The sequence below is a fragment of the Molossus molossus genome, unplaced genomic scaffold, assembly GCF_014108415.1.
Source record: "Molossus molossus isolate mMolMol1 unplaced genomic scaffold, mMolMol1.p scaffold_m16_p_12, whole genome shotgun sequence".
NCBI lineage: Eukaryota > Metazoa > Chordata > Mammalia > Chiroptera > Molossidae > Molossus > Molossus molossus.
Window position 1 is genome coordinate 8574079 of NW_023425347.1, and position 24732 is coordinate 8598810.

Consider the following 24732-nt stretch of genomic DNA (forward strand, 5'->3'; position numbering starts at 1 on the left):
TGATAGAGTTCTGTTGTTCTTTCATTTGGGATTTGCTTTTTTTTTTGTTTCACCATTTTTGCTATCTCAGTGGATTTTGGAGCCTGCCAAATTTTCCCTGTTGGTGTTGGTGTTCTGCTGTGTGGCTCCCTCTGCTGGGTTCAGATGAGCCTGGGTGGGTCCATGTTAAACACAACTGTCAAGTCTTACTTTCCTGGGTAGACTTGCAAGCCCAGGAAGGGTTCAGTTATCCTCCAGCTCTTTCCTGGTGGCTAGTAGTCTCAGTTATTCAGTGCCTTGGAATGTAGCCCAGGTGTTTTGCATAAAAGGATTTCTGGAAGGTGGGATAGATGCTGGTTATTAATGAGCTTCAATTTGTATTTCCTCACCTGGGAAAGTCTGAATCTTTGAGGGGTGGGGGCTGCTGCTTTCCCCTACATCTCAGGGAAGGAGCACCCTGGCCATCATCCTTTGTGGCCACAAATCAGCAAAAACTATGAGTGCCCTCCAAATCCCGGATGTCCCCACAGAGTTCCAGCCCATTTTGCCCTCCCTCTGCCGTAGCCTTCAGTTGAGTGGCTGTGGCTATTTTAACACTCTGTCCTGGCTCTCTGCACTGTGGCGTGGGCTTTGTCTTTATTCCCCAAGGGTGCTGTTCACAGCCAAGACTGCTGCTGTCTGTGAGCTCCCAGCCCACCACCCTCTCATGCTTCTACAGATCCTACCCATGTCCCTGGTTATATAGTCCTGTCCTGCTGCTGTTGCCTTTTTTTTTTTTTTTTTTGAGGATTTGTCTTTATTTTAGTTGTAATTCCTATTTTGTCCTGGAAGATTGTCTGCGTAGCTTCTAAACACTCCGCCTCCATTTTCACATCCTCTATGCCTATCTTATGTGCAGCTGGGTTGCACAGGCCTTTCTGGTGCCCCCGCACCCTGCAGGTCCCGCGGTAACTGGATGGCACAGTGTCTCCTGGGTCACGCAGGCCTCTCTGGTGCTTCAGCACTCCACAGGTCCCATGGATAACTAGATTGCACAGTCCCTGCTGGGTCACACAGTCCTCTCTTATGCTTTAGCATCCCGCAGGTCCCTTGGGTAATTGGATGGCACAGTCCCTGTTGGGTCGCACAGGCTTCTCAGGTGTTTCAACACCCTGCAGGTCCCTAGGGTAACTAGATCGCACAGTCTCTGCTGGGTCGCAAAGGCCTCTCTGATGCTTCAGCACCCCGCAGGTCCCCTGGGTAACTGGATGGCACAGTCCCTGCTGGGTCTCACAGGCCTCTCTGGTGCCCCTGCACCCTGCAGTTCCCATGGGCAGACAGCTGGATCACACCAGTCTCTCTTGGGCTCTGGCTTCCCACTACTCTTTGGGCTACTGGACCTCACAGGACTCTGTGGAGCCCCCGATTCCACCGCTGGCAGTTGGAGAGTGATGCTGCCCAGTGGGGCTCCACTCATGCTCAGCTTTTGCTACAGTTTTTGGGGATGAGTCTCAGCTGTTGGTCTGTGTTTCTGTTACCTGGGGATGGATGTCTGCTCCCCAGCCTCTGTTGCTGGGGGTATATCTAAACTGTGATCGGGCTGCTACTATGGAGGATGGTGCTGGGCTATGGGCTGTCTGCGGCTTCCGTGACCAGCACCTTGGGAGCTCCACTACTGTGCACTGGTCTGTGTTGACACAGAGTGTCCAGTGGTCCGATGGTGCCAGGCTTGCTGGTGGGCTCAGGTTGCTGGGCCCTAGCTGTTCCCACTGCCTCCTCCCAGGGAAGACCTGGAATCTTCTAACATGGTGGGACCTCCCCGCAGGGCAGGGAGAATCGCCCTTAAGAGCCACTTACCATGGTAGCGGGCTGCTCCCGTCCACAGCACAGGAACCTTCTGCTCTGTGGCTCTATACTGCTCGGGATTGGTCATGCACCTTCACATCCACTCACACTCTCTCACATACTCGCTCACTCTCTCACACACTCACCCTTCCTCTGGTCCTGCCCGCCGCCATCTTCCTGAGATGCCTTCTTTTAAATAGCAAACAGAGATGTGTCCACACTGCTTTTGTGCACTTTAACATGGGCACATGGTAGACTCAGCAAATACTCGAGCAGGAATAATTTTTAAGGAAGAGTTAGGGACAGCAACTGCCTCACCCATAACATATTAATAAGAACTTAGATGACATTACCACTCTCTAGGAATGTCCAGGAAAGTGCTTCCATCTGACCTTTCTCCCCTCACTTGCTGTATCCCCTGGGAAGGTGACATGTAACTGATTGAGGATAGATAGCTGTTTTCTCCTCAAGGTTCACCTTTGGTGGGGGTATTTTGCTCTCAGACTGTTTTCACACTGGAATACAGACCAAGATCCACTACAGGCCTGCTCTCTTGGGGCTCTGACTCTTGCATGTCTCTGCTTAAACAGGGTATGGTGTACCTAAACAGGTAAAGCAAGTTGTAATGTTTTTGCTGGTGGAGGGACTTGCCTTCAGTTTGTAAACCACATAACATCTGTGAAGGGCAATAAAGTGAAGCACACTAAAAGGAGGTTCCTGTATTTCCCCTCTACAAGGTCATTTAGGTTCGGGTGAACTAGTTTCTCCTGAGGGCAAACGTTGGTAAGAAAAACAGGGTGCTCTGGTGTATTTCAAAATGGTTCCTTTTCCCTCCCCATGCTAGAAGCAAGAAGGGGTTTTGCTTTGACATTAACTGTGGGAAACTGGTTGAGCTCATGGAAGTAAAACCCATAAAAGTATGCTCTACCACCCATGCCTGGTACCCTGGAGTTTGTACCTCTCAGAGTTATCCACACTTAACCTCCAGCAATTCATCAATTACAGTTCAGATTTTCATGTCCCAGCACTGGTTCCTTCTGAGATTTCTGTTCATGGGTTCTGTTGTGGTAAATTAAAATGCTTTGTATCTAAGTGTCTGACTCTTCAATTTGGAGGAGGAAGTAGTTTGCTCTTGACCTTACTTCTCTGACCATTCTAAGAAGAGCTACTAATTTTTCAGTTTTACTTGTTGTTAGGATGGAGTGGTTACATCTAAGCTTCTCTTATGCCTAACCAGAAACCAGAAGTACCCCCCTTAAGATTTAGAAGCATTAAACATTCTAATAATTTCAGTCTCTTGAAAACAGATTGGCTGAAGCTTTCTCACCTGCCCCAGCCTTTGTTAGTTTCTCTCTGTGATGCATTGCTAACCTGAAATTTTCTTTCACCATTATTCTGGTAATACTCTCTATCTCCCTTGTATGTTATTCTGTGTGTCCTGTATTTTGAGTCTTCTTGTCTTCTTTCTTAATTTACTTCCTCTTTATAATGGAGTACATCCTCCCATTGCTTTATGATCAAGGATATTTGAAATGTATTTGTTTTTAGAGTTTAATATATAATTTTTAAAAAATTTACCCTCTTATATGATTGAAAGTTGGGTAGATAAAAATCACTTCCTGTCAAGATGTAAAAGGTATTGTTGCACAATCCTATAGTTTGCTTTCTTGACTATTTCACTGCATATATGTAGCAGAAACTCAAGTATAGGTGAAGTCACATCAAACCCAGAAACACCATCCCAGACCCCCCACAGAGGAATGGCTGAAACCAGCTTCCCTCCCTCTCTCACCCCTCACTTTCTCTCGCTGTTCAAGCTGCTCTGCTCTGCCTGTTCTGTACCCCACTAAAGAGGGTTCCTTCTCAAAGGGATAAACCCCTCCTTGGTTGAGTCATCTGACTTCACAGCCCTCTCCCCCATGAGGTCTTCACCCAAACAAAGTTCTCTCATAACCTCTTTAATGTTCCACAGCACTTTGTGTTTGTCATATATTCTGTACTGTGCTATAATTTTTCCTTAAGCCCAAGGACCAACACTTAATTATTCCTGTCTTCTCACAGTGCTGGCCCATAGAAACTGTTTGTTTAATTGACTTGGATTAAAATAAAATTTCCTCTGGGATATCCTAACCATAAAAGAAGTGCACAAGCCTAGAGCTCAGTTGGTCCCAGATTTTTCTGGGTGGAATTCAAGACTGAAGTAGACAGGATTCATGGGCCATCACTTTAGACTCTCCCATCCAAATGAATTCAGAAAAAGATATTACCTCCTTAAATCATATGAACAGTCCCACAGAACACAAGACGCAACCCATCTACCTATCATCCTATTTCTGACACCAAGCTAACACCACAAGGTTAACACTGGTCATAGAGCCACCTCTGGGATAACGTCTACATTCTGACTGAAGTACTGCATTTCAGCATCTAATCTTATTGGTGAATTATTGGCCAACTCCCCATTCTTTAGCTTGCAAAACCTTGTAACAGACTTTCCAGAATAAGAGCAACACGATATGCCAGGAACTGTTCTAACCTTTTCAGTTATTTTAATTTGATCCTTCTGGGGACCCTATGAGACAGATTCTGTTAAGTTCACTTTAGAGATCAGAAACAGAGAGGCTTAAGTAATTTCCTCTAAGTTATACAGCTAGTAAGGACAGAGTTAGTATTCAAACCACAATACTTTACTGCCTCTATTTTTGTACAAGGCCCTGCTTTAGGTTGGTATTTCAACCACTTTGGTGACCATAGATAACTCTCTGGTGTGCAAATGCTATTTTTTCTGCCAGCCATATATTCCTTCAATTTCCTTTTAGGGGACCACTGTGTCACCCATGTGGCTCAAGTATAGTTATACCATCCCTTAGGCCTAGCAATCTGCTTTGTCACCTTATTGGCAATTGTGTTTGGTTCAGGGATGAAAATAACCTGGGTCAGAGGATGCAGATAAGTGCTGGGAATGTTGTGGGAATAACTGGCAAATAAAAGCTCTCCTCTGGGGTCACAACTTATAAGATGATGAATCCAAAGTTTTCAGAGGTCCCAGTGGAGATGGCCTGTCTGACATGGAGCTGACACAGAGGAAAGCAGGCCTGAGAAACAGCAGGGAGACACCAGTTCCTAGTGATATTGCTTGAGGCTCCTGGATGTCCCCATGCCAAGAGTCCTGGACTTTGCCACTGGTGTTCTAGTGGGCAACCATGGAATCACTAGAAGGTGCCTCCTCACAAGTTCTAGCTGACACACAGCCTGAGACTGTTTCTTCATGTGGCCATTGTGCCCAACTATATCTTCTTTAGAAAGCAATGACATGTTTCCCGGCTGCCGTGGCTCAGTGGTTGAGCGTTGACCCATGCACCAAGAAGTTGCCAGTTCGATTCCCGGTCAGGGCACATGCCCAGGTTGTGGGCCCCACATCCTGAGGGGCATGCAGGAGGTGGCCAATCGATGTTCTCATGTTCTCTCTCATCGATGTTTCTATTTCTCTCTCCCTCTCCCTCTCAAAATCAATAAAGAAAAAACATTATATAAAAAAAGAAAGAAGGCACTGACACACAGTTAATATGGGCCTCCAGTCTTCAGTCTAGTTGTACAAATTTGTTCTTTCTGGGGCAGTAGACGCTACCTTCCTTATTTGTTTTAAAATTGTGGTTTCTGTGAAATAGAATGTCTGCTCCAATGACCAAAAAGGTGAGTTCAGAAGTTTTGGAAATAGTTATGCCAGTGGTCTTTTCTGCCACACAGACACAAACACCCAAGGCTCTTGTCCAGGATCCAAATCCGTAATTCCTTCTGGTGCTCAGCATGTGACAGACCCTTTGGGAGCCGATAATCCCTGCTTAATGGGATATGAGGAGCACCAAGCAGGGAAGGAGGCCCCATAGCATCGTTCTCTCTTTTAAGTCCCCAAACTCCCACCACAAGACATTGTTTTGCTTAGATTTGCACACTAATTTACCCACAGCTACTGAGTACCTCTCACATTCCAGGCAGTGTGCTGGAATGACAGTGAGCATGATGCAGACCTTGCCCTCTGATGGGCAAAGTAGGGTGGCAATGTGCATGGGAATGTCCTAAAGAAGTGACACACCCAGTTTGTGCAGCCAGGGAAGCTTCCCAGAGGACCTGAGGTTGAAAGAGAAATCTGAGCAATGAGGGGGAATCAGGCCGGTCAGTGAAAGAAAAGGTATGAAGAAGAGAGACATGGAGACTGCAAGCACTGAAGCCTCGTTTAGAGGTAATTTTCAGGAGATGGGGCTGAGGAGTTAGCTGAGCAGGGAGCAGACTCTGAGGAGCCTGGCTGCCTTAGTCTGCTTGGGCTGTCACAACAAACCACCATAGACTGGGTGGTTTACACAACAGACATTTATTTCTCACAGTTTTGGAGGCTGGAAAGTCCAAGATCAAGGTGCTGGCCAATTTTATTTCTACTGAGAGCCTCTTCCAGGCTTGTAGGTGGCCATTATAACTCTGTGTTCTCACATGACTCCTTCTTGATCATATGGAGTGGGAGGGATGGAGGGAGGGAAAAAGGACAAACAGAGAAAGAAAAACAGAATATTCTAGTGTCTCTTCTTAGAAAAGCACTAATCTTATCATGAAGGCTCCCCTCATGACCTCATCTAACCCTAATTATCTCCCCCAAAGTCCCATCTTGAAATACCATCAGATTGGGGGTTGTGATTCAGCATATACATTTTAGGATGAATACGGTTCAGACCATAACACTGGCCAGTGGCTCTTTGATTTGTGCCATGGAACCTGGGAGGATTCTAAGTGCAAGTTGTAAATTATCCCCTGGGCCCAGCACCATACAACACTGGGTGGGGTAGAGAGCTGATAAGGCAAATGAATTAGCAAAAGAACATTTTGGGTGCAGATTTGATCTGATATTTCTACCTTATAATGTTTCCTAATAAAATGGAAAAACTTATAATGATAACAGCTAATAATGTATCAGGTGTGAGCTGGTAGCTGAGTGAAGCCTGGGGGCCTAGGCATGGAATGGCACCCTGAGGGAAGAACTGGGCAGCCCTATCCAAGCTTCTCTGTGAGCCTTGTTCCACAGGGCTTGCTTGGAGGCCTCAAGGCACAAGAAAGTGCTGAGTGTCAACACAGTTAGAGTCACATACGCTTTTGGTAGTGTCCTAGGATGTCAGAGTAGAAAGGGCCCTGGAGAGCCAAGTGCTGCTCCATGGTGTTTCCAAGATCTGTAGAGAAATGAAACATTAAGTTTTTTATAAAACTAAGTCTATTCCTTTTAAAGACATAAATTTACACTGAGATTGTGCTTTTTCTACTTTTTGCAGGGTGGGAGTCAAATATTCTTTATGATGAAATTATAGTCATTGGAGATGCTAAGCTTTTTCCTTTAATAGCTTTATTTGCCCACAATAAAAAATGATTGCCTCCTAGAAGTCCCTGTTGTCACTGGATGTCAATGTCTGGGAACTCCAGAGCTAGTCCAACTCTAGTTTTACAGAGTAGGAATGAGGCCCATAGCAGGGAAGTGATATGTCCAAGCTCACAGAGTTAGTTAGTGGCAAACCAGCCCTGGAACCCAAGAACTCTAATGCCTGGATTCCCTTCTACCATCCTCAGGGTAGTGGTGTGATATATATATATATTACTGGATTTACCAGCACTATTATTGGGTGAGCTCTCTGACGACTCATGAAAACACAGAAGAGAATAAAGACCTCATGTTGACATCAGACACTAAAAGGCGTCCCTCAGTTTTAGTCCCAAAGTCATAACATTTAAGGAGCCCTATTTTCTCTTCCCTATCTCCTTGCAATCAGTTGCTGGGTACTGCTGTGTTTCTTCTTCACCAGCTGGAAAGCTCTTGCTTTATTTTCAGTTGTTTTTGGAGTAGACAAAGCAATCTTCATGTAATGAGGGCCAAAAAAACAATGATCAGGATGAAGACTACTCAATCTTGAACATCTCTCTATAAAATCACACGAGAGAAAGGCTGTGTGCAGATGAGCTCTTGGAGATCATCACAAGATCTCCTGTCTTCTTAAAAAAAAAAAAAAAAAAAACCTAATTAATAGAGTTACTTAGGAACATACTGATAGACAAACAAGAACCTCAACTAACCTAACACAAGCAGATGCCACTATATTGATTTGAAAGCCATCACAGGTCTTAGGCTCAGGGTTTCATTTGTGTTTTCCATGATTCCTCCATGTAAAGGACAGGATTTCTGCATTCTTGAGTGGAGGACTGCAGCAAGGTAAGGCACTTCTTATGGATTCATTTATTCCTGGCACATAAATGTAAGAGTAAATGACATTAGGAAGAAAAAGTAGATGATGAAAAATCAATCCTCAAAATTCAGACTTTTTGAAAAGTAATATATATATATATGTATATATATATATTTATATACACAATCCTCACCCGAGGACATTTTTCCATTTTTTGTTCAGATAGAGCGGGAGGGAGAGAGAGGAAGAGAGAGAGAGAGAAACATCGATGTGAAAGGGACACATCAAGTGGCTGCCACCCGCACGACCAACCAGGGCCAGGGACAAACTGCAACCGAGGTACGTGCCCTTAGCGGGAACTGAACCCGGGTCTCTCTGTACCTCAGGCCGACGCTCCAACCGCTGAGCCAAATCGGCCAGGGTTAAAAGTAACATATATGTTTATTCATACATGTTTAATACATTTATATCCATAGATTTGTATTTTTATATATAAGTGTGTGTGCATATACATGTGCATGGTGTGTGTGTGTTTTGTGTGTGTGTGCACATTCATTCAGATATCCAGCAGAAAACTGAAATGTTCTTTTGAAGGCCTCAGGGCTCACAAGGTACTAAATATATTCAATTAGGGCAGTGTTGAGTAGCTGGGGAAGCTGATGTCAGGGGAAGGAAGCAAGAATTGTAATCCCCACTTGTGAAAGCCAGCCTCCAAGAGAGCCCACAGTGATTCTTAATTTTTTTTTAATATCAAACATTTCTTTTCCTAAAAAAAAAAAAAAAATTATTCGATGTTGGCAATTATTCGATATAGGATCTTTCTTTCTTTTTAAATTTTCATTTAATTAATTAATTTATTTTTGTTACAGATGTTTCTCCTTTTCCCCCCACTGATTTCCCCTTCCCTAACCCCCCCCCCTCTCCCCAGCTCTGTTGTCCATGTCCACTGTTCATGCACATATGCATATAAGTTCTGTGGTTTATATCTCCCCCAACACCCCCTCTTCTGGGGATAGTCAGTCTATATCCCACTTCCACCTCTCTGGGACTATCCCATTCCTCAGACTGTTATGTTTATTATATTCCACAAATAAGTGAGATCATATGATACTTGTCTTTCTCTGTTTGGCTTGTTTCGCTTAGGATGACACTTTCCAGATCCCTCCATGTCATCTCAAAGGATAAGAGATCTTTCTTTCTTACAGCTGCATAGTACTCCATTGTGTATATGTGCCACAGCTTTTTTATCCGTTTGTCTACTGATGGACATTTGGGCTGTTTCCATATCTTAGCTATTATAAATAGTGCTGCTATGAACATGGGGGTACATATATTCTTTCTGATTGGTGTTTCAGGCTTCTTCGGATATATTCCTAGAAGTGGGATCACTGGGTCAAATGGCAGTTTAATTTTTAATTTTTTGAGGTAACACCATATTGTTTTCCATAGTGGCTGCACCAGTCTGCATTCCCACCAGCAGTGTACTACAGGCCCCTTTTCTCCACACCCTCGCCAACACTTGTTTGATGATTTGTTGATGGCGGCCATTCTGACAGGTGTGAGGTGATACCTCATTGTTTTGTTTTGTTTTGTTTTGTTTTTATCCTCACCCGAGGACATTTTTCTATTTTTTGTTCAGATAGAGTGGGAGGGAGAGAGAGGAAGAGAGAGAGAGAGAGAGAGAGAGAGAGAGAGAGAGAGAGAGAGAGAGAAACATCGACGTGAAAGGGACACATCGAGTGGCTGCCACCCGCACGACCTAACCAGGGCCAGAGACAAACTGCAACCGAGGTACATGCCCTTAGCAGGAACCAAACCTGGGTCTCTCCGGACCGCAGACCAACACTCTAACCACTGAGCAAACCAGCCAGAGCTCATGGTTGTTGTAATTTGCATCTCTCTGATGATTAGTCATGTTGAGCATTTCTTCGTATGTCTCTTGGCCATTTGTATGTGCTGTTTGGAGAGGTGTCTATTTAGTTCCTCTGCCCATTTTGTAATTGTTTTTTTTACTTTGTTTTGTTGAGTTGTATGAGTACTCTATATATTTTGGCATGATATATCTGATATATCATTGGCAATTGTGCTCTCCCATACAGTGGGTTGCCTTTCCATTTTGATGGTTGTTTCTTTTGTTGTGCAGATTTTTAGTTTGATGTAGTCCTATGTGTTCATTTTTTTCTTTGTTTCTGGTGTCTTAGGTGATGTATCAGTGAAAATTCTGCTGCGTATGATGTCTGAAATTTTGTTGCCTACATTTTCTTCTAAGATTTTGATGGATTCATGGGTGACATTTAAGTCTTTTAACCATTTTGAATTTATTCTCGTGTATGGTATAAGTTGATGGACTAGTTTCACTTTTTTTGCATGTAGCTGTCCAATTTTCCCTACACCATTTATTAAAGAGGCTGTCTTTACTCCATTGTATGCTCTTGCTTCTATTAATTGAGCATAATGTTTTGCGTCCATTTCTGGGTTCTCTGTTCTGTTCCACTGTTCTATATGTCTGTTCTTGTGCCAGTACGAGGCTGTTTTGATTACAGTAGCTTTGTAGTATAACCTGATATTCAGTATTGTGATCCCACCTACTTTGTCCTTCTTTTTCAATATTGCTGTGGCTATTTGGGGTCTTTTTTGGTTTCATATGAACTTTGAAGTATTTGTTCTAGTTCGGTGAAGTATGTCGTTGGTATTTTGATGGGAATTGCATTGAATCTATATATTGCTTTGGATAGTATGGACATTTTAGTGATGTTAATTCTTCCAATCCATGAACAAGGTATGTTCTTCCACTTTTTTATATCTTCCTCTATTTCTTTTTTCAATGAGACCTGGATATTTTAGATAACATATTGTAGCAACTGTGGATACTAATTTTTCTCCTTCTGAGGATCATTATTGTTGTTGTTTGTTTATTTGTTTAGTGACTTGACTTGTCTAGTTCAGTGAAATCTATTTTTCATGTTATGCAGCCTCTGGTGTCTCTGGTCAAACTTTTCCCCTCAATTTTATCTTTTTGTTGTTGTTGTTCAGGTAGAGTGGGAGGGAGAGAGAGAAACAGCGATATGAAAGGGACACATCGAGTGGCTGCCACCCACACGACCGACCAGGGCCAGGGACAAACTGCAACCGAGGTACATGCCCTTAGCGGGAACCGAACCCAGGTCTCTCCGGACCGCAGGCCGACACTCTAACCACTGAGCAAAACTGGCCAGGGCTCAATTTTATCTTGAAGCCTGGTTTTCTACAGAGTACTCCTGAGTCACTCCTAGGTTACTAGTCAGCCTCTACTTGGTCAGATGTTGTGTTTATGGCCCCTGAACCAGTAAGATTTTCACCTTTTACCATTGGACTTGTGTGCAAGTTGGAGACTGCTTTCACTGTTCAGAAAGCTTACAAATTTACCCAACATTCATCCAGGGACTAGTAGCTCAGAAATTTCTTCTTCATTCACTCTTTGGATGGCTCAGCCTTGAGCATGCATGCAAAGTTCCTTACCACCAGGAATTACTGTGGGTTTAGCTGAGTTCTCTTTGACTCTTTTTCCTTGATCTCTTCTTTACGCTTCTGGCTAGTCTGCCTCTATTAGTATCATAACCAGTTGTTAGCCTCCACTAATTTCTATTTTATTGCCTCATCATTTTCAGTAATGACCTGGGGCATGAATGTCTCCATAGTTTGATTCAATGAAAGTAAAACTCCTTAACAGGGGCATCCTATTGCTAGCCTTGAGGCTCACTCCAGCCCTTTCCAGGGCAGAATTTCTGCTTTAGATCAGGAATCAGAGAGGCAAGGAGATTAGGAACTCACTCTTTACCAGCTTCAAAAGCTGTGGAAGGTAGGGGGAAGAACTGGTGCCACTGACTAGTTCCACCATTGACCAGTATAGATGTTTTATAGCCCAGAGCAGGGGTTTGGAAGATGGGATTTGCCAGTGTTCACCATCTGTCAAATCCACCTGGAATAGCTTTTCTATCTCAGGAAGCTGGAGGAGATGGGACTTGCCTCTCATCTATCCAGCCTACTAGAGCTGTTCTGCCACAAACCAGTGCTGTGAGAAAATGGGAGGTTTGCACTTTTCATCAGTTCCAGGCACATTCTTCCTATGTTGGAGGTAAAAAAAAAAAAAAAAAGCACTTCCACCTAGCTGCCATCATTATTTAGTACAGGACTTCTGCAGGAGCTGTGGGAAGTGGGATCTGCTGTTATCTACTGGCTACTGAATCCACTAGGTCTTCTGCCCGAACAAGCTGAGGGGAAACAGGTGTAGCCCCAAGCCTAAATTCTAGTCTCCCACTGTTCTTACCATGTCTCTGTAGATCTTACTGAATATATTCTTCTCAACTTGCAAGCACTTTGATCAATTTCCTGAGAAATTGAATGATTTTCTTTGCTAATTTTGGCCAGGTTAATAGATATCTCTTTGGAAGAGAGTTTTTCTCAAGCTCCTCACACTGCTGTTGTCCTCTAATACATATTGTTCTTTTTTTCTTTATTGATTTTTAGGGAGAGAAGAAGGGAGAGGGAGAGAGAGATAGAGACATCAATGAAAGAGAACATCAGTTGGCCTCCTCCTGCATGCCCCCCACTGGGCCCACAACCTGGGCATGTGCCCTGACTGAGAATAGAACCGGCGACTTCTTGGTGCATGGGTCAACACTCAACCACTGAGCCACACCAGCTGGACTAAGACATGTTTTTAAGTGGGAAAACACCAACCCAAGGTGAAAAATAATGTGTATTGCATGCCACTGTTTGTGTGAGAGAGGACAGAGGGAGAATAATGCATGTATCTGCTCATATATGTTGCACTTAGAATATCTCTGAAAGGATACAGTAGATTCTAGAAACCATTGTTTGGTTCTGGGAAGGGAATCAGGATGACTAGGAGACAAGAGAGGGAAAAGGACTTTCATAGAATATCTGGTTGTACCTTTTGAATTTTGAACCGAGCAAATGTATTTTATATTAAAATATAAAACGTTAAATTTGAACAGAATTTTTTTTAAAGTTCAGAAATATCCTAGGTGACAAGAGCCTGATTTTCAGGGAGGACATCAGAGGACTATAAGATATATCATCAGAGTTTAATTACAGTTGACCTATAACTGTGGGTTCCACATCTATGGATTCAACAGAGAATGGAAAATATGAGAATAAAAATGTGGTTGCTGACATGTACTATGTAGTTAGGCCTACATGATTATGTCTGTACTGAACATGTGAAGTTTTCTTTCTTGTCATTATTCCCTAAACAATATAGCATAACAACTGTCTATGTAGCATTTACATTGTATTGGGCATTATAAGTAATCTAGAGATGATATAATGTATATAGGAGGATGTGTGTAGATTGTATGCAAATACTACATCATTTTATGATAGTTGAGTATACTCAGATTTTTGCATCTGTGAGGGTGCTGGAACAAGTTCCCTGTAGATACCAGGGGATGACCATATTTTTAAATAGACACACTGAAGAATAATTAATAAAACAAAATTGAACCAGAACATTTATGTTCAAAAAGGAAACCTTCCCATCCATCAACTCACCTCTTTACTCTATAGTTCATACTCCTTGAGAGAGAACACACTTTGCTACATGAAAAAGAGAAACAAAAGTACCCCCAAATCAGTAAGGCTGTAAACTTTATATAGGTTCCAGTGAAATGCCAAGATTTGGACAATTGATATTGATTGATTTTAAAAGATCAAAATTCAAAAGAAACATTTTTTAAAGATGACAGGGTCAGAATTTCAGTCCCTTTCTTTTAGAAACTCTTTGACCTCTATATGAACATGCACACATGCTCCCCAGCAAACTTCGAAGTCAACACTAAGACAGGAGTAGAGTCACTTTTGCCAAGCTGCTCCTGCCCCCCCCCCAAACCCTAATACACTATTTATCTAGATTTAATAATGAATGTTGACATGCTTCAACTCTAAATTTATTATTTTTATAGTATCATTTTTAGATAATATAGTAAGGTGTACCATAATTAATCAACAGCCAAGTCTCATTCTATCTCCTCTGTGAGACTTTATAAGTAAGGGAGAGACATGCAAACAACCACTGCAAAGCAGAATTGCCTCCTGAAATAGAGCTTGGTGAGTGTCAACCATCCAGTTATACAGGTGATGGCTGAGGAAAGACTCCAGCCCTTTCAGACAGGTCTCCCTTTGCAGAACTACTGGCAGCATGGTTTTTAGGAAGTCACTTGCCATCAGGGACCCAAAATGCTGTCCCAGGACTTTATTAGACCCATACCTGCCCTCAAGTTTGTACTTAAGTCCCCAAGGCCCCCAGTGCCATTTGCACCTCTGCCCTGTCCCCTCTGAGTAGTCCTGAGAAGGCCAACTTCACAGAGTCTAGATGACCTTACCACCCGACACCAATGCTGACAGGGTGACTACTACAATGATATCTTTTTAGAGGTGTGAACAGAGTCAGAAAGGGATCCTATTCTAACACTGGAAAGAGGAATCTGTCTAGAGTAAACAAATATGTTCCAGAAAGAATGGCAAAGGGCTTTGTTAGATGTCATACCCAGCCTTGTGAGTTTGAAGACAGATGGTTCTTTGTTATTCTAGAAAAGCATACGGCTTTTATACTTTATTATTCCCTGGGTTAAACTGCTATGGTATCATCTTACTTCTCTTAATGTGCTGTGTCTAACATCTGCACAGTTACAAATGGGGTGTGCTCATTTGTGGCTTTGTAGAGCTTGAATAACTTCAAGACTGCTGGGGACCTATCATCCCATATAGGACAGAGAGAAGCAGGGGCATTGCTGGAGTATCAATTAAGTGAATTCACAGAGCAAGAAAAATTAGTGAAGCCATGGGTATTTAAGAAAAAAAAAATCTTAACGTAACTGTCCTGGAATATTGTTTAACCTGTATTAATTTTCCTTCTCTAGAGCTTATATATAATTTTAAAATTATATTTGTTGTTTTTTGTATTATAAATGGAACACATAATTATTGTGGAGAATTTTTAAAATACAGAAAAAAGATAACAAATCATTCATAATCATACTAAGACCACTGTTATTATTTTGACAATTTTTTCTTCTGGTGGTTTTTTCCTAAGTGTGTGTGTGTGCATGTGTACTTAATATATTTTTTAATCATAAACTGTATGTATTTGTCATTTTGTAATCTGCTTATTAAATTTCCTATTATATTGAAGCACTTTTTCCATGTTGTCTTCAAAAACACCCCACAAAATACCTTTAAGTTCTCCCTTTTTATTCACTTAAAATTATATGTATACTCCATATATGTCTTCAAAATACATTATTATAAAGATTTAAAAGATGCAATTTTCAGTGGACATGATTTTTACATTAGTGTTTGCAGTAATGAAAGGACAAAGTAAAGAAAATACACACTTCTCTTTCATTTTTTCATGATGGCTTTGAAGTCAGGCCTTCTCTGCCCAGTGGCAGCATCTCCCATAGATTTGTGTGGGGAGTCTTAGATGTGCATTTGTATATCCAGGGGAAGAGGCCTACAATCCTGTTCTACTTTTCAAAAAGTTGGAGATCTACTACTAATATAAACACTAATTATTTTAGGAAGGGGTAATAGTAAGTTTCTTCACAAATCCAATAATTTTGGATTATGTTTCACTCCAGGAACATTAAAAACACTATTTGTAATCACAATGTGCCTGACGCTGAGGTACAGCCTTCCCAAATTTGCAGATAGTAGGCTCTGGAGCTCTCCCTAATAACTATGGAATGGAAGTTCTTCTGGACTGAACAGATTTTATTGGAGGGAGAATTTAATTTCAATTTTGGGTTAGAAAGATGAAGAGAGGGGAAAAAATTTTCTTCTAAATTATAAAACTGCTCCCTCCTCCCCATCAGCTCCTCCTCTAGCATATATAATATTGTTCTGATTTTTTTTAAAGGAGGATTAAAAGCCACCCCTACCTTCCACACCTCCTTTGCTTTTTCCAAGAGTCTGGTGTGGTGCCTGAGATTTGTTCCCAGTCCACCAACAAGGACAGAGCACTGCCCTGCTCAGAAATTGCATCACTCCATTCCTTCCTGTTAGTGACAAAAATAAACTACAAATTTCTCATGTATAACATCCCTCCCTTCTTCCTATCACTCCAGCCACCTTTAAATGCCTCTAAATGCCACCTCCAAATGTAAAGGCAGCTTTACCCTGTCTCTCCACCATGAGGTAGCGTTTAAACAAGAAGAAAGAAGAACACAAAGGTCCTCTGAGCCATTTTATGGCACCCATCAGAAGTGCTGACAGAGGAGAATAAATTGCTATTCACACTGGGCCTTTGTGTGGCTTTGAATGAGTGTGTTCAAAAAGGTAGCAAATGGGCTGTTTTGGGGTTTTTACCTGGACAAAATACAGTGACGCACAATAAATTCCCTCCATGTTTCTATGGACGCCTAGGAACCAAGGGCCCGGACTGCCATTCAAAGCCAGTACAAAGCAATATCCTCCCCAAGGAAGGACGTTCTTACCTGATTGGGGCTGCAAGATGGGGAGTTTTCCTCTTTCCTTTCCAGATGATGGGGCTGTGGGATCAGTGCTGGGGCTTGTGGGGAAGAAGGGGATAACTTGGAAAAGGTTGTTTGAGGGAGAAAAAGGAGCCAAGAATCAACAACATCCTGCTACTTGGAGTCACAAGGACTCCAATGAGGACACAGGGTTAGCAAGAATTCCTTCCTGGGGAACAGCTACTCCAGCATTCTCTATTTCCATGACCTCAGGCTCAGTGTTGCTCAGCCATCTCCTCCACACTATGCATCTCCACCTCAACCGCAGCCCAAGGCTGTCAGCCAGTCTCCAACCTTCAGATTTAAGAAATGCAAATACTTAATCAGGAGATAAGGGTGCTGGTTTGGTTTGGCACATTAATTTAGTTTTGTCTTTTTGAAAAAGTTACAGTTTTCAAGATAATGAATGTCTGTGTCAACCATCTAATGTCAATGATAAAATCTGAGATGGTAGGGTTATGGAGTGACAGAGTTGAAGATAAACACTTTGATCTTCTGAACCTACTTCTGTCTTTGCAAAATCATTTCCCTCCCTCAACACCCTTAATTTTAAATGGGTCATTCTGATCTGTGTTATTCGATAGATTCAAATCTTCACCACCACCTTCATAGTGAAGGTCTGAAAAGCCAAGACTAATCTCAGTTTCATTTGTAAGGAACCAGCAAAAAATAAAATGAGATCACACTTTTAAATTTTTCTTCATGCCCTGGCCAGTCTGGCTTAGCATTTGGAGCATTGGCCAGTGGACTGAAGAGTCAGGGGTTTGATTCTGGTCAGGGGCACATACCTCAGTTGCAGTTCGGTCCATGGCCTAGTCGGGGTTGTGCGGGAGGCAACTCATTGATGTCTCTCTCATGTTGATGTTTCTCTCTCCCCCCTTCACACTCTATCTAAAGGTAAATGGAGGAATGTCTTCAAGTGAGGATCAAAAAAATTTTTTTTTAATTTTCTTCAGGACAGTATATGTGTTTGTATTTCTTTTTCCCCTTCTCATAGTGTATGATTTTACAACATGAGAATCTGTTACAAGTCAGACTCAGCTCTGCCTTTGAAAGAGGCTCCAAATTACAGTTTGTGGGAAGGAGGAACATCTCATCTATGAGGTCAAGTTTAAAGGATGAGCCCAGGGCTCTGTGAGCAAGAGTGACAGGGAGCTCCTCACAACTGTAAGGTCCTGCCAGGTCCCCAGCCCAAGATTTAGTTCTCTAAACATCCAGGTGATTCCAATGTAAATGAGACAGGCCTAGGGTTTGAGACACACTGGGCAGAAAAATCTTTGCCATTAGCAGCTTGTTGACTTTGGTGAGGAGAAGGGGATTGGGAGGTGGAGAAGTATAAACAGTAAGTACAGACATCCCTTTTCACAATTTTGAGAAAGGAAGAGAAGAAACTGAACAATAGATAGTGGTGGATGTGTGGATGTGGGAGAGAAGATATTACATGCCGGGTTTTTTTGTTGTTGTTTTTTTTAGTTTTAAAGAATGGAAAGATTTAAGTGTGTTTATGTGCTGAGATGAACGAGTCAATAGTGAAGAAGTTGAAGATAATGAGAGAATGGAAGATGACTAATGAGACTAGGTCACAGAGAAGGTTAGAAGGTTTAAGACCAATGGGCAACCCCCAATGGATGACCAACCAGTTTTGCAGAGGAAGAGAATTTGTCCTTTGAGTCAGAAGATAATCTTAATAATAACCTTTTCAGCAAAGAGGTAATGGATGGTGTCATCTAAGTTTCTATAAAGGTGTTGCTTGGTACTTTGGTATTACTTACAGTGTTGAAATAAGAAAATAGGATTTAGAGAGAACATGTATACCAAGGAAAGTTCTAGTTGTCAGAGCTCAAATGGTACTAGCTTCCAAAACGCAGAGGTCTCTAGTTAGATGGCAATTTATTTGAGACCAATGACTCAGCAATCTCAGTGGATAATATCTCACAAAACATTAGGCAGTATTAAATATATTGAATATACTCTTTTCAATATTAATTTCTCATTAGGTAAAAGTTGTGTGTATATATTATGATATAAATGTACATTCTTTTCCCAAAAAATACAAACACACAGAGAGGGGGGAAAAGTCACTCATAGTTCCTACCACACAAAGATGACCACTTTTAAGACTTGGATGCTGTTCCATTTCTGATAAAAACACTCAGCAGTGTGGGAATAGAGGGATCATATCTAGACATAATAAAGGTCATATATGAAAGGCCTACAGCCAACATCATACTCAATGGGCAGAAACTAAAAGCATTTCCCTTAAGAACAGGAAAAAGACAGGGATGCCCACTTTCACCACTCTTATTTAACATAGTACTGGCAGTCTTAGCCACAGCAATCGGACAGGAAGAAAAAATAAAAGGGATCCAAATTGGAAAGGAGGAAGTGAAACTGCCATTATTCACAGATGACATGATACTATATGTAGAAAACCCGAAAGACGCCATCAAAAATTTACTAGACTTAATAAATGAATTTGGAAAAGTAGCAGGATACAAAATTAACATCAAAAATCGATGTCATTCTTATACACCAAAGATGAACTCATAGAAAGAGAAACTAAGAAAACAGTCCCATTTACCATTGCGGCAAAAAAATTAAGATACCTAGTAATAAACTTAACCAAAGAAATAAAGGACCTATTCACAGAAAACTACAGGTCATTAAAAAGAAAAGAAATAGAGGAAGATATAAAAAAGTGGAAGCACATACCTTATTTATGGATTAGAAGAATTAACATCATTAAATTGTCCATACTACCCAAAGCACTCTATAGATTCAATACAATCCCCATCAAAATACCAACGACATACTTCACAGAACTAGAACAAATACTTCAAAAGTTCATATGGAACCAAAAAAGACCTACAATAGCCACAGCAATCTTGAAAAGGAAGAACAAAGTTGGAGGGATCACATTATCAGATTTCAGGTTATACTACAAAGCCACTGTAATCAAAACAGCCTGATACTGGCACAAGAACAGGCATATAGACCAGTGGAACAGAACAGAGTACCCTGAAATGGACCCAGGGAAATATGCTCAATTAATATTCGACAAAGGTGGCAAGAGCATACAGTGGAGTAAAGACAGCCTCTTTAATAAATGGTGTTGGGAAAATTGAACAGCTACATTCAAAAAAAATGAAACTAGACCATCAACTTACACCCTGCAGAAAAATAAACTCAAAATGGATAAAAGACTTAAATGTGACTCATTAATTCATAAAAATCCTAGAAGAAACTGCAGGCAACACAATTTCAGACATCATACGCAGCAGAATTTTCACTGACACATCATCTAAGGCAATAGAAACAAAGGAGAAAATAAACACATGGGACGACATCAAACTTAAAAGCTTCTGCACAGCAAAAGATACAGTCATCAAAATGGAAAGGCCACCCACTGTATGGGAGAGCATAATTGCCAGTGATATATCAGATAAGGGGTTAATTTCCAATATATAGAGAGTGCTCATACAACTAAACAAAAGGAAGACAAAGAACTCAGCTAATAAATGAGCAGAGGACCTAAATAGACACCTCTCCAAACAGGACATTCAAATGGCTAAGAGACATATGAAGAAATGCTCAACATCACTAATCATCAGAGAGATGCAAATTAAAACAACAATGAGATATCACCTCACACCTGTCAGAATGGCCGCCATCAACAAATCATCAAACAACAAGTGTTGGTGAGGGTGTGGAAAAAAAGGGGGCTCTAGTACACTGCTGGTGGGAATGCAGACTGGTGCAGCCACTAAGGAAAACAATATAGTGTTACCTCAAAAAATTAAAAATTGAACTTCCATTTGACCCAGTGATCCCACTTTAGGAATATACCCTAAGAACCCTGAAACACCAATCAGAAAGAATATATGTACCCCCATGTTTGTAGCAGCACTATTTACAATAACTAAGATCTGGAAACAGCCCAAATGTCCATCAGTAGATGAATGGATAAGAAAGCTGTGGTACATATACACAATGGTGTACTATGCAGCTGTAAGAAAGAAAGGTCTCTTATCCTTTGAGATGACGTGGAGGGACCTGGAAAGTATTATCCTAAGTGAAACAAACCAAACAGTGAAAGACAAGTATCATATGATCTCACTTATTTGTGGAATATAATGAACATAACAGTCTGAGGAATGGGGTAGCCCCAGAAAGGTAGAAGTGGGGTACAGACTGACTATCCCCAGAAGAGGGGGTAGGGGGGAGATAAACCACAGAACTTATATGCATGTATGCATGAACAACAGACATGGACAACAAAGCTGGGGAGAGGGCAGGGAGGGCGGGGGAGGGAGGAATCAGTGTGGGAAAAAGGAGAAACATCTCTAACAAAAATAAATTAATTACTTTAAATTAAAAAAAAAAAAAGACTTGGATGCTGTGTTCACTAACCTCCAAGATGGCCCCAAATAATCCTTTTCTCCCATTATCCAAACCCTTATGCAGTCCCCTACCACAGGGATTTAGGGCTGGCCCTGCATGCCCAATAGAATATAATGAAAATGATAATATTGAACTCCACAGGCTTGGTCATAAAAGATATTGCAGCTTCTACCTATTACCAGGGTTTTACAACAGCAGCACTACTAACACTTTAGACCAAATAATTCTTTGGTTGTGGGCTGTTTTCTGCACTGTAAGATGTTTAGTAGCATCTCTGGCCTCCACCTATTAGATGCCAGCACCACCTCCTGATCTTAAGAGGATGGACTCCAAGTTCCTAAGGAACATGCACTTTGCCAAGAAGCACATCAAGAAGGGCAGGAAGAAGATGAAGGCAAACACCATGAGTGCATGTGCCGAGGCTATCAGTGCCCTTGTAAAGCCCAAAGAAGCCAAGCCTGAGATCCCAAAGTGCAGCAGCTGCAAAGTTAGTTGACTTGCCTACACCACTCACCCAAGCTTTGTAAATGTGCTCATGCCTGCATAGCCAACAGTCTCAGGCTCTGCTGACCAAAGCCCAAGGCCAAGGCTCAAAACAACACCCGTGCTGCTGCTGAGGCTCCAGCTCCAGTTCAGGCTTCAGCTCAGTCTCAGGCTCTCAAAGGTGCCCAGACCCCCCACAAAGTCTCCAAAGTAGAGGCCTCTGTTTGCTGATGTGAGGACAGAAGAAATGATATGACCCCTCAGCTGCTGTCTGCATGGGGCTGGTGTCCTCCTGTGCTATTTGTAGAAATAAACCTTAGGCAGGGGGGAAAAAAGCATTATTCCATTTTTTACTTTGTCAATAAATATGTAGTATTTTATTTTCTAAGGTCAAAATATACATATATTATTCCATTAGCAAACTACTGTTAGGGTAACAAATCCAGTTACCCAGTTCTAGAAATGTAAATGTCATTCAGTCATCAGTCTGAAAATTTAATAAGGGAGAGGAAATTGGAAACTAAGGAGCAAAGAACTACAGATTCTATTTCTTTGGTTTTAAAGTTCTACCAGCCAGCAGATCACCAAGTATCTCTTTGAGGAAAAAAGACAGAAAGGGGAATAAGAAAAACTTGTAGTCAGGCCCCCTGCCAGACTCTGCATGTTCTCATTTAGCTTTCATTAAGGAGGTAGGTACCATTCTCTCCCATTGCAGATGAGGAAATGAGGCATTCATAGCTTTAGCAACTTGTTCAAATTTCTAAGTAGTTGAAGCAGCATTTGACTCTAGTTCTACCTTATTCCTAACCACTATGTTAAAACATAGACAACACTTCTTTTCATATCTATTAAAGTTCTTAACTGCAGACAACATAAAACAACAAAGACAAGAGACAAAAAGTAACTGACAAAGAAGGAGAAAAGGAAGCTGTTGGTGGGAATGTAAATTGGTGCAGCCACTATGAAAAACAGTCTGGAGGTTCATCAAAAAGTTAAAAATTGAACTACTATATGATCCAGTAATTTCATTTCTGGGTATTTATATGAAGAAAATGAAAATACTAACTTTAAAAGATATATGCACACCCCCCTCCATATTCATTGCAGAGTTATTTATAATAGTCAAGACATGAAAGCAATTTAAGTGTCTACTGATGAATGAATAAAGGTGTGTGTGTGTGTGTGTGTGTGTGTGTGTGTGATGGAATATTATTTGGCCATTAAAAAGAAGGACATCTTGCAATTTGTGACAACATAGATGGAACTTAGGGGATTATGCTAAGTGAAATGAGTCACACAGAGAAAAATAAATATTGCATTATCTTGCTTATATATGGAATCTTAAAACAAACAAACAAGCAAAAAATACCCGAAATCACAGATACAGAAAAGAGATTGGTGGTTGCCAGGAGGGGAGAGGTGAGTGAAATGGGTGGAGTTAAAATGTACAAACTTCCAGTTACAAAATAAATAAGTCATGGGGATGTACTTAGTACAATATGTTGACTATAGTTAATAATACTGTTGCATACCTGAAATTTTCTAAAAGAATAAGTCTTAAAAGTTTTCACCCCAAGAAAAACTTTGTGACTCTGTGGTGATGGGTGTTAACTAGACTTATTGTGGTGAACATTTCACAACATATACAGATATCATATTACTATGTTGTACAACTGAAGCTAATATGTTATATATCCCTTATAGCTCAACAAGAATACATATATTAGAAAAAAAGAAGTAAAATAAAACAACTCTAGCAAAGATAAAGCAAAGAGAACTTTATTGAATAAAAAGGGGGGTTGGTGGGGAGTGTGAAAGGATATGAATGTAGCTCACAGGATCAGTAGAAGAAATTTGGGAGTCAACAGAACCAGGGATCTCTGATATCCTAAGACGTAGCAATAGTCTCCCTGAAAAGGCAGGTAGCCTGGCCTGCAGCCTCTGTTTCTGAGAATGACCCAGCCCTCTCTTCTAGTTTTCACTCAAGTGTTGGAGTCCCAGAGAGCATGTGTGATTGGCCAAGCTTAGGGCTCATGCTAACCTTGGTGGATACACCCCAACAGGAAGAAGGATGATCCAACCCCTATGTTTTCTATACTGGAAGAGAGACTTCTGAATTTACCCTCCCACAAAGTCCTCACAGAGTAGGGAGAATCAAAATCATGGATGCCAGACAGTTAAGCTTGTCAAATGTCCATCAAGCTCTTAAAACTTCGGTGTCTTTTCTAATGAAAAAAATGTAGAGTTACAATGTAAATATGACAAATCTACCTGGAATCAGTGTGTCTTCCTGGCTAGAACACACACTATGAGGGCAGGGACTGTCTGTCATGGGATCCCTCTGAGTCAGGTACCCGATGAGTGTGTTGCTAGATATTTCCTCAACAAATGAATGGATTTCCCCACTGTTTTTCCCACAAGCATCACACCTACAGTTCTGGACAAAATCAGATATAGTTAACTCTCTTTACAGACTTAAAATATTATAACCAGAGAGAATTAAAACTCCCTAGTGTTCTCAGGCTGTATTAAGAGCAAATGCCATTCAGTGCATGAGCAGCAAAGCTCAGGATCAACCTAATGGATTACAATTTTCCTCAGAAATGTCACAGATCATGTTTTAAAATTTTTATTTAGAGATAATGTATCATCAAAATGAAATATATTTTTTGCCCTGGCCAGTTTGGCTCAGCGGTTAGAGCGTCGGCCTGCAGTCTGGAGAGCCCCGGGTTCGGTTCCCGCTAAGGGCACGTACTTCGGTTGCAGTTTGTCCCCGGCCCTGGTTGGTCGTGCGGGTGGCAGCCACTCGATGTGTCCCTTCACATCGATGTTTCTCTCTCTCTCCCCCTTCCTCTCTTCTCCCTCCCACTCTATCTGGACAAAAAATGGAAAAATATCCTCGGGTGAGGATAAAAAAAAAAAAAAAAAAAAAGAAATATATTTTAGAAACATTGCATATATTTTCTGACAATTTTGTGTACCATCTTTAACTTTCTCCAATATATAAGTATTCAACATATAGTCAGAATGTACATATTTTTTTATAGAAAACAATATACTGTTCTATGTTTCAAAATAGACTACAGAGTTATAACTTTAATGGCAGTATCATATTCCATGATCTTGCTGTACCATAATTTATTAAGCCATTTCCTTATTGTTGGACATCTGGTTTGTATGAACTAGATTTTTAACAAGATATGACTTCAGAAAAGATCTAGGATATGGTCCACAGGTGGCTTAAGAAAGTGATTTTGATATCACAGTACATCTATTGATGATTCTCTGGACCACAGGCT